General features: G+C 49.2%; 1 protein-coding gene across 1 annotated transcript in view; it reads left to right on the forward strand.

Annotated features, from left to right (window-relative positions):
• The first annotated feature begins 12,329 nt into the window (after positions 1-12,329).
• EcR (Ecdysone receptor) overlaps positions 12,330-17,972 on the forward strand; it is a 173,721-nt gene continuing 168,078 nt past the window's right edge. Inside the window, exon 1 of the mRNA XM_050189280.3 lies at positions 12,330-12,681. The gene's annotated coding sequence lies outside the window, so the exon portion shown is untranslated. The remainder of the gene's footprint in view (positions 12,682-17,972) is intronic.

The following is a 17,972-nucleotide window of genomic DNA, read 5'->3' on the forward strand; positions in this document are numbered from 1 at the left end:
TAAAATTTTCATTCTCCCGGAAACCAACCCACATAGGCCGCTACCTTCATTTCCATTCCGACCATCCGGCAAACCACAAGGCGTCTGTTCTAAATTCTTTATTCAAACGAGCCGAAGCTCATTCCTCATCGGAATCGGATCCAAAGAAAGAAAAGAGAACGGTTCTCAACGAACTTAAGAGGAATGGCTACACAGATGACTTCCTTCGAAAAACAACCAGAAAACAAAAAAGAAGAAACAAACTGCGGGACCGTCAGCCGTTGACTTCTCCCCAACCCCAGAAGCGAGTGTCCATCTCGTACGTCAGAGGTACCAGCGAAGCGCTCAGCCGAATATTAAAAAAAGAAGGCCTCAAAGTGGCGCACAAACCGATAAACACTTTTAATATCCTCCTACCTAAACCAAAATATCGTCCACCAAAAGAAAAAGCTCAAGGCGTCGTCCGGCGTCGTACATCGGGGAAACCAAAAATCTTAAAGAAAGGATCAGACAACCCGATAACGACGTCAGAACATTCAACCGTGTACGCAGCGCCGTCGCAGAACACTCTCAAGACGCCGACCACAAAATTGCTTTCCAGGAAACTGAAATCGTTCAAACAGAGCCGAACTCGCGGAAGAGACTACTACTGGAGTCATGACACATTCAGAATAGATAAACCATACGTATGTGTGTTACATACGTAACGTAAACCACGTGAAGGGCAATCTACCCTCGGTGTACGTCCATGGCCTTGGCGACATGACGAAAAGAAGAAAAGGACGCCCAGCCAAGTAGACTCCCGCTCGGTTCACCAACACAAAAATGTCGGCGCGGCCCTGTAACCTCCCCCACCTCCTGCCTCCCGACAGCGGCAGTCTCGCCGGCCAAGCTTCCCCAGCACCGGTGATCCCAGCCCCCCAGGCCACCGCAGCCGTCAACCCCCCCCCCCCCCCCCCCCCCCCCCAAGAGTAGGGGAGTGGGCCCTGCTCTTTTTGTTTCTCCCCACCTTCCCGTCTGCGAAGCGTCTCCCCACCTTCCGTGCTCCCCCTCCTCCCTTTCTTTACAAAAGACCCTTTAAAAGCTGCACACCACCACCCCCCGAAGAACAACCCCGTGAAGAAGGAGCCGAATGGGCTCCGAAACGTCGGGCTAATAAAATTCAGTTATTTGGTTGGAATCAGTCTCAAAGTCCTAAGTCTGACCGCCGCCTCGGTCAGGTGCTCCGCAGCCACTGGGGACTGAGGGCCATTTCATTGAGGAGATTATTTCATTAGGGAGGTTGTGGCCGAATACTGCACCAGGGAGGCCATTTCCTGTTCTGGTGAGGGAGTGTCTTTGTTCAAGCTTAGTGGGCCTTCCTAATTTGGTTGTACCGGGATTGGTATAGCCCCACTCGCTCTCGGCAACTTCGCCGGTGACCGGTTTCGCCAGGCGGCTAGGCTACCTTGTCGCTGACAAGTACGGCCCAGAGGGCCCTACATGCGTAAGAGACCCGCTAATTTGTCCGCCCTTTGCGGGTGTTTGCTGATCGGTATAGGTCGCACGACATAGTGTAAATTCTCGGTTGCCCTAGTCTCTTGTTTCCCGCATCTTACGCATGCACGCGGACTTGAGCGCGCCTAGGTACACGGTACATTTTTGCTAAATTTGAACAGCGCTTACCACTTGTGCGTAAAAATAAAAAGTTTTTCAGCGCTTACCAAGAGGCCCCCAGTGTCGCATGATCCGCTCGTCGCGTCTGCTTGTCTCTTGTCGTCCGAACACTATTCAGAATCTTCAGTCGCACGACCGCGCTGAGATTCGCACAAAGCAGGCGACCTTGACGGCTCTCAGTGGTGTCTTCATGCTTTCTACAGCTTTGGACAGTGATTATACTATAAAACTATCGAGAAGGAGGGAATGGGGGATGGGCGGGGGGAGGTAACTCACCTTGTAGTTTTTCTGGGAACGCAGCGAGCCTAAGCACTAGGAAGACGGAAGTTGTAGGCCTCATTTAACCTACATTTAACATTTAACCTACTTCGATCAGTCAAGGCCGACCAATCTGAGCTCGGTTAAACCGCACACATGGCACTCAACTGGAGAAACCGGGTAGTTTATAACCTGCACGTTAGTGGTTATTTTAAGAGTCCCCGTGCGGACGGTCGTGGCGAAGATATGTAATTGCCTGTTATAATGATAAACTAGAAGAAAAGAGATTTTTAAAAAGAATAAAATTGTGGGATTTGAACTCGCGACCCCCTGGATGTTGGCCGGAAAGATGGCTCAGTCGGTTGGTCCGCCAGGCTACTTTGAAGCGGCATAGCTCCTGTCCAGAGCCTCGTACTGACGTGGCAAGAGCGTGAAGGCATACTTTCTTGAAAAAAATGGCCGACCGTCGATGCGAGGGAACTCGAGCGACTCTAGAGACTAGGAAAAGCTTAAGCAGGTGCGAGGCGAGCGCCGCACGCTTAGCGCCTTAGCGTGGGAAACTCGCCCGAGTAACTATCCCAAGGATTGCTGCTCGCGAGAGCGAGATAACTTTGTCTAATTATGATAATCCTAACATGAGTATTTTCGAAAAGAGAACGGCCCAGAGGGCTGTACTACGAGTGCTATGACTGATAATTTCCTTCTTTTTTTTCATTTATGGGATTGAATGCGAGCGCTGTTCACTTGTTTCTGCGATTGGTAGTTAAGAGAATGAGTTTAGAGGGGGGGGAAGAAAAGGAAAAAGAAAATTACTCAAACCTAATTGCAGCGCCGTGGTTCTAAAGCGCACGCGCGGGAGAGAAACGGAAGGAGATATAAACGTACGTGGCGATGGTGCGCATGCGAAAAACTGCCTTATTAAATTTAGAGACTTGAGAAAAAGTTACGTTGACAATAGATAACATGGCGAACAGCACTCGAATACGACAAGAGAAATTATTGAGGCATGGAAAATTCCCTTGAACTAAGTATGGTTTCCGAGGGAATTTTCCATGTCTCAATAATTTCTCTTGTCGTATAAAAGGCGCCCGAACCTCTGTCAAGCGAATTCATTTTGTCATTTACTTCGGGCTTTCCCCCATTCAAACAAGGAACCCCTTTCCTCCCAACACACGCGCACGTCATTACGCACGAATAGGGAAAGAGGGAACACACCGAGGAGTCAATATATGACTCCGACACCGGCGTGGCAGTTTGGCCCGTCGGTGTCCCATGACGGTTGTTATGGCTGCCACCTGTTGTTACGAGCTGGTACCAGTTGTTACGGGGACGGGGTTTCAGCGACCTTCAACAGCGTCTGCTTGGAGCTCGAACCAGATTGACCATCGGAGAGGGTCCTGCAGGGAAGACGAGATAATGTAAAAACAAATAACAGAAGTTTTAATACAACTTTACGGGCGAGCGGTGCGCTCCAAGAGAAAAAATACAGAAACGTTCGGCGTGCGTGCTCCTGCACGTAAGGGCAAAGAAGACGTGTCCGTGGCGTCTCGCTGGTCTTCTTATGCCTTACGCCATCAGGACAACCGCATTCTCTCTTGCTTCCTGGTAGAGGGCCTTGTCAGCACACTGGTCAGTTCACACAGAGGAACACGGAGGAAGACCACTCCCTGGTAATCCACACAGAGGAATACGGAGAAAACCTACTCGCTGGTGTAGAGGCGTGGGGAGCGTAGGTAACGTCGGGTGAACACACTGGGCAACCCACACGCTCTAATTCCGAGAAAAACCACTGCCTGGCGTAGACGGGGTGAACGTAGGACAAAGGAGAGTAGGATTTGCAGTGGCACATAATCCTGTCTGGCACACACCCGACGGACAAGTCTTTTCATGTTGACGAGCGTGACGATTAGGCACGTCGTGTCTCAGGCGTTTGGCATCCGTTTGCTTTAACACGGTGCTTATGTTCAGTTCGCTCTTTTAGTCGCCCCAGAGACTGGAAGGAAAAAGCACACAGGTCACCGACGGGAGAGCCCGCACCCGGCCCTCACAGCCGATGTGCCTTAGCTGCAACCTCTCCGTGACGATCCCTTTGCTTCTCACCTTGTCGTCAGGGCAATTCGTCAATGAACCGCCGCATATCTGCGCCCCGTGTCGTGGGTCAGGGGCTGGTGCCGAGGGACCAACGCACGATCACAACATTAGACTGTGTGAATAACCTTTATGTAGATGTCTGTGCTTATATATGTGTCAGTTATGTTCGTGCGCTCACTGTCTGTAATGCCGTCTTGCTCCCTACGTATGGAGTAGCTCACAAGACCATCGAGCAGACTGTGACACCTCTAATTTTTCATTAAAGCCACCATCTCTGTTTCTTATAGGAGGTAAAGTGGCAAACGAACTGCCCACCATGCAAATAGGAATGCGCTAGTATGCTCGTGAAATTAAGCGACACACAGCCTCTCGGACTCTGCTGCGTGTACATTCATAGCGACAAGGCATTGATTTCGCGTGTAGATAAGCAGTCGAGGTAGTCGTAAGTATAATAAACGCCGGCTGTAAACCTCTCAGCTCCGGCGTTTCTTTCACCGCTTCTGGCTGTAGCATTTAACAAAGAATCTTGCCTTAAGAATACACGTCAGTAACTGCCTCATTTCGTTATACAGAAGTTTCTTATTGGATTTTTGTGCTTGCCCTATAGGTGATCGTGGAGTTGAATGTTTCGTATCATTGTTAGCGATATATAGTCGCACAATTAATCGAGGTTTCTTTAATGCTGTCGCTATAAAGAAAAATAAAGCTTACAAGCGAAAACCTTTTCTGTGCTTGTGTTTGCCTTTACTGCACATTTATTGTCACTACTTTTTTCGCTCCTACTATTGCTCTTCACTTCACTTTATTACCTTAAAAACCCCATTGGAGGGGTATAGAGCTGCAATATCCGTGAATAACTTAACTATATAAGTAATTAACAGTGCGTGCATGCCATTTAGTAATGTAAGCAATCAATAAAAAAAACGTTATTTTTTTCTCATATGTATCGACGGCACTACGATGTCGAACGAGAATCGAAGCTTATACTGAAACAAAGACAGGAAAATTTCCCCATGAGTATGATGTCACTACATCGTGACGGTTCCTTGTGCACGTAACGACACATACGTGCCTAGTAATCTGAAGGCGTTAACATCCATAGAACAGCGACCGCTATACGTTGATGGCGTGATGGGAAGGAAGGTAGACACAAAAGAAAATACGTGCCATACTGCTATCTATTGATTTCGCCTGCCCCTCTCTCATATAGCGTATCGAAATAACATGAAAACAAGAACTTCAGAAGGGGGGGCGCTCTCGCATCCACCCACCACACAAAGACTACAATTAGCACGCTTACGCGTTTGCAGAAATGACAAAACAAAATCGCGGTGGCAGTACCAAAGGTACATGGAAAGATACGGAAACGGGCAGCCAACTAACAGTCGAGATATAGGCGCGCACATGTAGCCCGTCACCGACGCCGCACCGTCAATCAGTTCCGTTTGAGCTGTTTTGTATTTCGGGTGTGATTGGGTATCCGTCGTCTCCGTACGCAACTGCTTTGTTCGCATTGGCCTGGCGCTATTCTTGCCCGCGGCTTGAAATCACCTCTTTCGATATGAAAGCCTAACAGTGGTGCAAGGCGGACCGGACCGCTTTCGTCTGCTCGCCGAACATTTGTTTCTCCTGTCTGGATTGTCGACGCGTCGCCGAGTAGTGGTGAGGGGGCGGCTTTGCTTCGGCCCGTTCTTCTGAGGGCGGTCGCGAAATTCGGGAGCCGAACTCAGAAACTTTTTTTTTTCGTAATTTAAGTGATAATAATATTTCCAGCTTATAGGCCTGGCCGGAAGTTGCTTTAATGAACAATTGTAGTGCAATAGTTCTTGTACATACAGTCCCAGTTTGGCCGTCGAGCACACCGAAGGAGCGGACGCAGCGAGTGCCAATAAATTGAGCAGTGGCAATTTTATCACGATAGTAGCAATTACATAGACACTCCAGGAACATTTCTTGCCGTCGCCGTTGCCGTGACGTTCCTTATAAAGTCAAAAGGCGATAACACCGTCGTCGCGCGTCGTGTGTTGTATTTGAGCTGCTCAGAACGTCGGATCAAAATCTATAAAAAGCCCTCGTTGCCTGGGCCGACAGGGTCGCTCCTCGTGAGGGGCCGTCCTAGGACTCGGGCCTGATAGATCATAACTGAGCAGAATGTCAATAAAGTTGTTACCACCACCTGTACTTGCGAGTGAAAGCACCCGAAGGAAGCCGAGGATCGCGGCTCAATCTGGCGCCCGCGAAGGAGAAAGCGTATAGCAAAAGCACCGTCTTCCGTCGAGCGAAAGCCCCTGGGGGCAGCGTTGTGCTCCGGCAAGACTTCGGTGTAAGCGCTAAATCAAGCTGTGAGAGCGTGCAAGAGAGCGTCAATCATGACGAAGAACGCTTCACAGCGGAACGTAGCTGAAGCATCTTGTGGCTCTGGCTAGCTCGTGCCTTCACTGCTGTCGTAGCGTATCGGTTCTTTTCTCTTTCTCTGAATGCTTTCTTTGTGCGAAGCATTGTCCGACGCTTCCTTCGCAGGCTTTTCAATTTCATCGAAGCTCTCTCTTAAGCAGGATACATAATCAGACAAACAGACTTACGGCAGCATTCAATGTCAGTGTTGGGCTCTGAAGTACCTTGCAAAACTCTATCCCAAAACTTGGCCATCAGCGTGGTTTCCATCGTTGTCATTGCCTTCAGCAAAGAATTTGCCTCATGCTTTGTTTCTGCTCGTTCATCATGATCTTCGGATAGTTCCATCAAGGCGGCTTTGATTTTTTCAGAACCTGCCACGAGAGCCCTCGCTGCATCCGCTCGTGCAGGCCACCGCATGTCTGAGACTTGCTTTGGGATTACGGCTGTCGCGTTTTGTTTCAAGTGAGTCTGGAGTACAGCCCAGCGATGAGTAGACGCAGCAAAGAAAACGTGTACACGCTGTACAAACCTGAAAAAAAACTGACGACTTGTCCGCAAGAATTTACAGCATTCGCTCCGACCAGGTTGGTAGAGTCAGCAGCGCAAAGGATAAAATTTGCTTGCGGATTGATTTTCTTTTTTTCAAATGAGCCTGCATGCCGGAGTATTTGCCAGACATATTGCTCGCGTTGTCGTATGACTGGCCACGACAGTCTTGGAAGTTAACTCCCAAGATTTTTTAAGAAGTCGAGCGTTGACTTTTCCCTTTTGTGACTGGTTCTGGGTAAAAGCCCGAGAAAATGTTCTTCATGTTCATTGTTAGCGACGTAGCGAATGACCACTGCAAGTTGATCCCTGTGACTCGAATCAGGTGTAGAATCAACCGAAGGAACGAAGTGCTTGGCACTTGCAAACTCGCAAGCGATTTTTTTTTTTCGTATATCAGTTCCAAGAGCTTCTACAACCTCTTCCACAATGGTTGAGGAGAGGTAGGATGTCTTGCCACGCCCAGCGCTCTGAAAGTTTATTATATGGGCAGCAAGGAAAGGATCAAACTTGGCGATCAGTTCAAGACACCCAAGGAAGTTATCATTTTGGGGAGACACTATTAAATCGTTAGATCCCCTGACAGAGAGCCCTTGTTCTGTTAGAAACATTACAACAGCAACTACGCGCTGAAGGACATTTCTCCAGTAAGTTGCCCGATCCGAGCAGAGCTCTTCAAGGGATTGAATGACTGAGGTTCTAAGAGAACGTTGCTTGCGCAGGTCAAGTACGCATTGTCTATGATACTTTCCTCGTATGTCATTAACTTCGCATATGCCTTGTTCGATTAACTGAACCCATCTGGCTCCGAAAATTGGTCCTTTCTTGTCGACATCAGAGTACAAGGAAGCATCATGTTCACCTCGGTGGTCGAGCCCTCGGGGGCCCCCTAAGCCCGGAGGGCCCGGTTCATTTGAACCTTTTGAACCCTAGATAATCCGCCTCTGTACCTATCGGTAAGATGTAACGGCTTCCATGGTAGTATTCATAAGATAATAGGTCGGGAGTTCACGGCGGGTTAAACGCATGGTTTCACACTTAGATGGGTTTAGTTGCATTAACCATGAGTCACACCACTTACAGACAGCGTTTATGTCATTTTGCAGGATGTTAGTATGAGCACTGTCAGAAATTTCATGAAGAATAACGCAATCGTCGGCAGAAAGATAAATGTTAGAAGACATTGCATTGGGTAATTTGTGAATGTAAATTAGAAAAAGGAGAGGGCCTACAACTGATCCTTGAGGAACGCCAGCCAGATTCAAGAGGGCTAAATGTAGAAAAGTGGTTATTAGATGCAACAAACTGTGATCGATTAAGAAGAAAATGCTCTAGCCATGCAAACAGATTAGGGTCAATATTCAGCTTACTAAGCTTAAAAATGAGCAGTTTGTGACATACCTTGTTGAAAGCCTTCGCAAAGCCGAAGAAAACACAGTCTGCGAGTGAACCTTTATCAAGAATAGGATCAAGATCGTGAATGAACAATAGCAGCTGTGTTTCACAAGATAAGCTTTTGAGAAAACCTTGCTGTGCGCGTGTGAAGAATGAGCTATCGTCTAAGTGTTCAATTAAATGTGAAAACAAGATATGTTCGAGTACTTTGCAAGGAATGCTATAGTGAGGGAAACGGGGTGGTAGTCATGAGGTGAACCTTTGTTGCCGGACTTGTGCAGTGGAACCATGTACCTTCCAAACTTTCTAGTGTGCGGGGCGATGATATGTGCCCAAAGATTGCTGGAATATTTTTGAAAGTATTAAAAATGAGTAAACAGCAGTCATTTTCAAAAACTTTGCGTTAACCAGGTCTGCTCCAGGTCTCGACGACATCTTGAGCTTTTTAATTTCCTTTTCTACCCCAAGTGGCTCAATCGCAATAAAATTCGAAGCCGGGTAATTTCAACTCTCTAGGGCTGGACGCACAGGATCTGGACATATAGAACGAAATTACTGCAGAATATGGAGTTTAGGATTCGGGAACATTCAGCGTCGGGTATTGTTAATCCACTGTAATCAGTTAAAGCTATTGTATTGCCCTTGGAAGGGTTAATAATGCGCCAAAATGTTTTGGATCACTTGTGAATATGATAGGCAAATTGTGTTCTTGCAATAGCCTTCTAGAAAGTTTTTTTAGCTGCTATGTAAGCTTTCTTCGCGTTCTGGTAAGCATCCCACTTGTTTTCACGAGGCGGTAGAGGCGCTTTTTGCGATTGCAAAGCCTCTTTAGGTGGGAATTAAAGCAAAGCGCCTTAGAATTTGATGATATTGTACGCGACGGCACAAACTTATCAGTGAGTTCATTTACTTTGTGTCTGAATATGATCCAGTTATTGTCTACCGTGCAATCATCAAAGTTACTTAAAAAGGAAGTCACAGAAGTTAGATTGTTCAATGTTTATGTCATGGAAATTTGCCTTGTCGTAGTCATACATTAACTTTTTTTTTTCAGTTAGCTTTAACAGAGGGGAGGTAACGTTAAATGAAAGAGCTAGATGGTCGCTTACACCAGGTATACATGAAACATCCGTAATAATGTCAGGATGAGAGCATATAATATTAAGTCTAAGATATTGGCAGTATGCTGTGATATTCTTGTTTGTTCAGATACTAGTTGAGTTAAAGAAAATAAAGGGCCAAGATAAGAAATTCACGAGACTTTGAAGAATATGGTTAACAACAACGTGGATCAGCGTTCCACATTATAGTCCGGAAGTTAAAGTCACCCGTTAATATTACAGGCACTGTTGGATGCAGCACAAGAAGTGTGCTTAGTGCGCCATTAAATTCGGCAGTGAAAGAAGACGGGCAAGAGGGAGGGCGGTAACAAACAGCAAAAATAAATTTTCGATGGTCTAGGTTAACGCAGGCGCACACTATTTGGGAGTAGTGTGTAAACCTTGTGGCTTTAGTCCCCAAGCTTCGGGTGCGCAGAATAGAAAACTCTCTACTAACCATCTGTAAGGCCGGACATGTGTCGTTTAAGCATGCATCATTGTAAGGCCGAGAATGACTGACAGCAGTGCCCAATTGTGCTCCCTCATCCAGGACGGGCTAACTTAAGTGAATCACGCGGCTCTCGCCCTTTACAGGCCGACCAAGTACAAAATTTGTCGCCGGGCGCTGAATCCTTTCTTCCCTTCGCTGTAATTCGCTGTAACCACACAGTGGTAGAGCGCCGAGGCGCTGTACTGCGTACAACCGAACAGCGTCATGGGCTCTAACACCCAGCTAGGTGTATATATATATCTATAGAAGAGTGAGGACCTGCTCTTCGCACTCTCTGTAAATGTAAATAGCTCGCCTGTGAATACGGTTTGTCATATACACCTGTTCAACGTTTCCTGTCTGCTATGTCAGCACCGCCGAGCTACATCGCAGGAACCTCTTCCCTCTACATCACGGGAAAAGAAACTTTACTGTATCTTCACAGAACGGACGCCGGCGAATCGTGATATGGCAAACACATCATTAGCGAAGGCGGCTGGCCAATCAAAATTAGGGCCCATATTCACAGAATACTCGTTCGCTTGAACTGTTCCTAAGAACGAATTCCAGCCAATCCTGATGCTGGGCATATTATTAGCGAAGGCGGCCGGCCAATGGTAAACACGGCCGGTATAATATACGGATTCATTGCGCCTGATTATGCTAGTTTTTTTTTTTTTATTATATAATCCACCATTCACAACCGGCCAGTCGCGGCGATAATAAGGGCGTGCCGCCAGGACCACTGAAGAAGCGTGAAAATGAACTGCACTGGAATAGGATAGTTATATTATCCAGGCCAAGCATTTACGAACGACAAGCTTTGGGAATTGAGCCCCAAAACATCCGCCGCGAGAGAGAGCGAGTATCAGGGATCGATTAACAGGGGCACGAAAATACCTGCTTTAATACCAGGCCTTGTGCTTATTGTGCAAGAGTTGCTATGGTTGATGATATAAGTGATGATGTGGTAGTGCGGATCCTATCAGATATACTACGGAGAGATACAGGAGCTCATAACGTTGCCACATAATAGAGTTGCGTGCTATCAGTCCTTGAAGCACATTCATCGACGCCCACAGGTCGTGCGATCAAATTCTTTCTTACTGCAATGTCTTGCTACTTTGATTTTAGTGAAACTGATCGATCATACATCACGTTATGCGCTATAATATAGCCCTGCCACGCTATTCAGTGCGTTGTATGCATAGAAAACCACCATTTCTAATAGTGATCTGGGCGCGTATTCACAAAAAAGGTTGCTACGCCAGAACTGTTCGTAAGAGTAAATGCTATCCAATCGCGATGTATCCGCGAGGGCGGCTGGCCAAGAACAAACAGCACTTGCGAACGATAGCCTTTACGAATTCGGCCCCTGTTCGTTCCGGACGAAGCCATAAAGTGCCGTTTACAACGGAGGCAGTAATCGTGATGGGGCTTGCAAATGGCCATTACAAGCACACGCTGCCTGAAGACAAGAAAAAATACACAATGTTAGCGTTTCCGTTTCTACCGAGTAATCGTACATCTTGGAATTGGAACACGCTGAAATAAACACTAATTATACAGTTCTATTTAAAAGATAAGTTATTATACTGCAACAGTTCCCATATACAAAACATTTCTTGGCGGGGATCTTCCTTTCTATGGAATTCTTGGAAAAATAAATCTGGCTTGTGTAAAACAGTTGGAAAGTGCTTTAACTGTGTCGAATGTCAATGCGAGATGCCTGCGCCAAATATCTGGGCTCCTTCATGTACACGATAAAGCATTTACAGGTGATTAATGGCATTCACATCGCAATTTACTTGCGATTTATAATACCATTTCCCTTCATTAATGGCTATGAACGCTGAGTTTTTATCGACTGTTCGGCTGAGTGTATGAAACGAGTTGCTTCATGTCATTCTTTAATGTGCTCGTAAGATGAACAGAATGACGAAAACGTGTTTTTCCAACTTTCATAAATTCTAATCGCAAGCTAAACTGCCTCAGCAGCAAAATGTATGCGAGAAGTTATTTGACCAAAAGAAAAATAACGAAAACGACACCGTATCCTACTGTTACCATACTTAGCGGTCATTATGATAATGTCGAAGCCGAAAGACGTCAATATGAACACGCTCCCGATAACGCGCTAGATTTGTTTACGAGCAGCGGCTGAAAGGAAACGGCGCATCGCAAATAGCCTTCGCCGCGGGCGCTGAGCACTTTCTTCGAGCCGCGCGGGCGTTGTACCCGGCGGCGGCGTCGTCTGCAACCGCCGGTGCCATGGCCACTGTGCCATGGTGCGGCGGCGCTGCAGTCGCACTGTCCTGCTGCCACAGAGGCCTAGTTGGTGCGGCGTCCGCGGGGCGCCGCTGAATTCGTGTGCGGCTCTGCGATTGGCTGAACGCGCTTGCCCTACTTAGGCTGCCGCCCCAAGCCGTCGCCGTGGAAAAGTGCTGGGCGTGCAGCAGCGCGGCCGCGAGCTCGACGGCGGCAAGCCCTTCCCCCTCCTCTTTTATTTTTTTATTCCGAGCCTGCCCGCAGCTTGAAACAGCAGCCCGTCTGGACTACGACCCGTGCGGCAACCTCCATCAGCAGCGACTGCCGGCTTGGAATAAGCGTGCTGTGTTGTGCGTTTGCGACGCTGAGCGAGCGGGTTCTCGGTTTAGGCCTACGGCCGCTCTCGCATCGTCCGTTGCCCGGGATTTGGTGTGTGTCCTCGCGCGGCGAGCTACTCCATCGAGCAGCGGCGTACAGACCCCGTTGCCACTGGGTGCCAGGGTAAGTGTTCCCACCGTCGTCGGTCCGTGCGCGCACATGGCGGCTTCTTCCATCCGTGTGCCTCTGCCGGTGTTTCTTTTCCCGCTGCTCGTGCGCTGTCGCTGAGCCCCGCCGGTGATGTAACGCGAGGGAGCGCGACACTCGCGGTGGCTGACCCTAATTTTGAAGGCCGGTCAGTCGCAGTGGGTGACCCCTTGGAAGGTCGTGCCGTGTGCGCATGCGCCCAAGCCCTGTGTTGCCGTCGTCTGCGGGTTTGGGGATCACCCTGGGGGCGCCCCAGTTTCGGGCCCTTTTCTTTCCGCGGGCGCGGCTCCCACACGGCGGCCCGGAGCTAGCACCCGGCACAGGCGGCGGTCGTCCGCAAGCGGCACCCTGCCCCACGCGCGACGGCGTGTGTTCGCCTTGCGAGCCTCGCCACCCCTCAGAGAAGCCTTTCCCCCTCGCGGGCCGTGCAATCTGTCCCCGAACGGTCACGACCACCGCCACCACGGCGTTGTGTGTGGAAGGCCGGTGGGCTTGCCTTATCGATTCGCTTACGCGTCGCGGCCTCATTCTAGGGCCGCGCTCTCCCCGCTGAAATCTACCTTGGTCTCTTTCCAGGCCAGCTATCGCGGGCCTCAGTCGCCGGGTTTTAGGTTATCGTGCAGCCGCGTAATACATCGCTGTCGCTGTGCGCGCTTATGGCACGTCTGGGGCATTGCACGCGAGTTGTCATGTACGCGACGTTTGCCCCCCCCAATGCCGTGGATCGGCGCATCCGACGCCCGCCTCCGCCTCCCGGCAAGGATGTTTTGGTCAGTGCCGCGCCATCCGTGCAGCCCCTCGTGGGAGCTGCCGGCGTGCCGCCGGGAGCCGCTGACCTGCTTTTGTAGGTTCGTCCCGGTTCTGATGCAATCGGGCCCCCGCTCTCTCTCGTGGAACCCAGATTCTTCGCTTCGTCGAGTCATTCTCGCTTTTTCTTTTCTTCCCTCTCTTTGGCTTTTCGCATGCGTGCCTCAATGTTCCCTGTCAAACGCGTCTGACCGGTTGTCCAGACTGCCATCAGCGACAGCTGCATCAGAGACAGCCTGATCCATTGGAGACGGACTTACGAAAACAAGCAAGCTGCACTGTACAGCGTGGCCAGCTAACGACACCGGCGTGAGAGCCCGGTCAAGAGTGACAGGTGCCTGGCGGCGCTCGCTCGTGCGGACGCCGCCGCGTGTCGCTTCTGATCGTCCCGCAGCGGGAGAAGCCTATGGAATGTACCGGAACATTATGCGACAGCCTTCCCTTCCGAATGAGCGCTCACGCGAAAATTTGCGTTTGCGCAATGCCAGCATTCACTTTTATATGCTTTTTTTCTCTACTGGTGATTGATTGAGTTTACGTTTCAACGTAACCCGTTCTTCGAGAGGAGAGAACGGGAGAGTTGCGCGGAGGCATCGACTGACAATGTAAAAAACTCGCATTGCTTTGAATTTTGGCGCAGTATTTGAGCATATATAGCAATGTTTCTATCCGTGGCCTTCCCTTCGGGCAGAGATCAAGAGCGAAGAATGAAACGACAAAGCTGCCTCCGCGTGCAGCAACCAACGACTTCACAGTTAGGCGGCGTTTCGAACGGGTGACCTTTAGTACAACCGAAGGGCTTCGCTCACCTTTGTCCTTATCCAAGACTGCGAGGTAGGGTGCGCCTCGTCTTTGTTGCAGTTGCCACGCCATCAGTGAAATGCTTCCCGAGTTCCTAAATGCCCTCTGCCGGATTCAGACACAACATGAATAACTCGGTGCATGCCCTATCTATTCAATGATATCTTCGGAGGACACATTCGTAGTCGGTGCACGACTGTATTGGCACGTATTTCGTCTTGCGGACTGGCGAAACCGGGCAAGTGGAAGAGTTAGATGTAATGGCGCATATTCCAACTGGGGTGCCACGGTAATGGAGAAATTTTTTCCCTATGGTTTCTGAATCCGTATTTTTCTTTTTTTCTGTGGCACTTTAAGTTATATTTTTCTGCGTTCCCGCGGAAACCATATTGTGTCGAATTGAGCATTGAGATGGCGGTTCCTCCGGAAACGCACAATCTGCTTTCAGTATTAGCTATGGTGTTCTATGTAGCTGAAATATCAAGCGACGAAGTTGCAGTAGATCGCGGTTCCATTTCAGGGCCCTTGCGTGGACCGAAAACACGTTCATCGTTCCTTGTACTCATCGTATTGACGAGGACAGTAATAAATTGACAGGAATGTGTGAACGGTAAGTGCACATAAACTTACCGGAAGCTAGACGCCGACATATACCGCGAAGTGCCATACCGCGCCTTCCATTCATGTATATGGCGGTTGCTGTAATTCAGTGCCGCGCAAACTCGGCACTTACAGATCTATACTGTACGGGACATTCTAATGTGCGGCTATCATTTTGCTGATGCTCTAGCCGGAAGCGTGGGCTAAAGCCAGTACACTGCACGCAGGTGTAGATAGATGTCAGCGCTACCAATCACACGTCATCTGCAACAAAACCAGGTAATTGTACGTATGCCAGAGGAAAAATGAAATATCGCACATGCTCTAGACTACTCCGTTCCCGTTAATTGTGGGCCGAGCTTACGTTCAGTACTCGCCCCTCCTGCGCCCCGCGTATACTTTGGCACATTCCATCACACGCGTATGTATATACCTTCCGCCTAAAATACAAGTTTTCCGCTTGCGAGGAAGAACCCTCGAGTTGGTGTGGTGTATGTACACTGCTCTATTCTCATCACCCGCACGCCGGACGCCCTGTCGATTTATTAGCAAATTCTCATTGACAGCACTGTGTCCGGCAAACGTCCCCATGTCTGGACTCCTCCGAAGCCTCTCGCTTACTATTTACTCGTAGTCCCTGGAGTTGATTGTTTCGCTTTCCTACCTTTAGTAACAGCGCTAGCGTTCCCGCGTGGCTGTGCCTTATATCAGGCGAATTCTCGCACCACATGCTCTCCAGCAGAGTATAAAGTGATCCCAATTCCAAGAGCCCACTACAATTCTTCGCGAGACGGCTCTTGCGAGATTCTTAGAGACAGCACTTCGCGAGACAGCTCAGTAGCGCGGCTCGCTTTCGTACTATTGCGAAAGCGGTTATAGAAACCTTCGAGACGCGTTCGCGCCGTCGGCGCCGCCACCGCCGTGCTGTCGCCCTCGACGGTGCATGCGCGTTCCTCTTCAGAGGCGCGCGGCGCGTTTCGCTGCAAAATAAAACGAGAGCGGCGTTGCTGCTTTGCAAACAGTGACAATAGTGACCTATAGGAGTAAATCACGCTTAATTCTGCAACCCTCGAGGGAGCACCATACAAGCGGTCAGAGCGGTCAGCAAATTCGATCCAGCGGCCCTCTTTGCCAGTCAAAGTCGACAAATCGAGAATTCGACGCTGCGGCGGAATTCGCCGATGTCCGGAACAGGCGGCTCTCCACCGTCGGCGCGCGCTTTCGAGAGGAGCGAGCGCGCGTCGCTCTGCATTGTATCCTCGGGGCAGGGTTACCTCAGTGCGCTCGCCCGAAAAGCGGCATCGGAAAACAGCCGCCGTCCCTCCCCCCTGTCCGGCGTCGTCGTCCTCTAACTGGGGAAAGGGCTGCTACACCACGCGCGCCTATTGATTGAAGCCCCCGGCGGGGGCGCGGGAGCGAACGACCGTGGCCGGGACCTTTCTGCATGGCTGATTTTCTTCCCCCCGACGCTCGCGGTGCCTCTGCCAGCGCACCTCCACCGACGCGGTCCGTTGCCGCCGCCAGCTATCTTCGCTTTCGACGACGTCCTCCACGCTGTGGGATGCAATAAGGTTGCAGCGTCGTCGGATAGATATCCACGCACGCGCCAAGTGCTTGCCTGTTCGCTACTGACTTGTTAGTGTATAACTATTGTTGCCGCGGGTATTTGGCTGCCCTGCGACTGGTCACAGCTCTGCATTCGCTCTTCTCAAGCCGAATTCGCGAAGCTTTTCGTTCGTGTTACTTGCTATTCACCGGCTGCCTTCCATAATAATATGTCCAGCATCAGGATTGGCTGGAATTTGCTCTTACGAATAATTCTGGCGTACGAGCTTTCCTGTGAATACGGGCCCTCGGCGTTTCATTAATGTCAAGAGCATTTTTCGGCGTATGTGCCATGGTCGTCAGTGTATGTTAACGCAAGCCTGTCGCTTGTAATAATTTTTGTTAACAAAGTAGTATTTTGTGCATCTTAGTCTAAGCCTCGTATACTAACGAAATTAGGTTGAGAGACATGCACCCGACAAAGAAATAAATGCCTTGTCGCTCCCTATAGGAGGTTACTCCACTCATCCTACCTTTGAATGACTACTTAAACGATGTAGAGGGAACTTAACCATCTGAATGTTGTGCAAGGCAATAAGTTTGAAGGCTGCAAACAAAGGCAATGTGAAAGAAACACTCAAAGGGCCTGTGAGAAGCCGTAGTAAATAAATACACGTGCGCCGCTTAAAGGTGTTCAATTGTCTTAATAAATATTGAACGGAAAAGCTACTTGTTACATATTAAATGTGCGATTCGAGTTAACACACCGCAGTATTCGTTATTGTGTTATACTACTGTTATGTTGCCGTTCCTTAAAAACGATATTGTTTTATACTGCTATTATGTTGCTCACGGCTGTACACCATCCCGCTAAGTTTCGCTCATAGACGGAATTTTGTGATTTTTCATTTCGCGGGCATATGCTTCTCGATCGCGCATGTGGTGCCGTGTCTTTTTTTCTTTGTCTTCCTCGCGGATTATATCAGGCTTATAAAGCGTCTATTTCCGTGGTTACCCAATCCGTGGTTTTAAGGTACCGCCTCCATATCGCCCATTTTTCTCAAACCGTGCTGTGTTGCTGGGCGTTCAAAATCCATACGCAATTGGTCTTCGCAATTGGCCTATTAATTGGCTACACCATCTTCACCCGTCGCGGTTGGTCAGCACTGTCAGGAGCCGGTCAGTCGGACGTTCATGCGCGCTCGTGGCTTTTGTACACGCGGTCACTGGTTATTCTATTCCAGCTCGGGCTTTCGTTACGCTTATTAGTGCTCGCGCTCTCCCTCTTTTCCTCTTTATATTCCCCTTTCCCGCACCCCCAGTATAAGGTAGCAAACGGGGTGCTCGTCTGGTTGACCTCCCTGCCTTTCCCTATCCTTGCTCTCTCTCTATTATGCTCGCGAGAGAGCATAATCTTTTATTTCAACCAGAAAAACTTTGAAGGGCGAGGTATTCAACAAAATTAGCATTAACGAATACGCTGGTCGACTGCACCTTACGAAGACCGTTTTATT

The sequence above is a fragment of the Dermacentor andersoni genome, chromosome 2 (genome assembly GCF_023375885.2).
Source record: "Dermacentor andersoni chromosome 2, qqDerAnde1_hic_scaffold, whole genome shotgun sequence".
Taxonomy (NCBI): Eukaryota; Metazoa; Arthropoda; class Arachnida; order Ixodida; family Ixodidae; genus Dermacentor; species Dermacentor andersoni.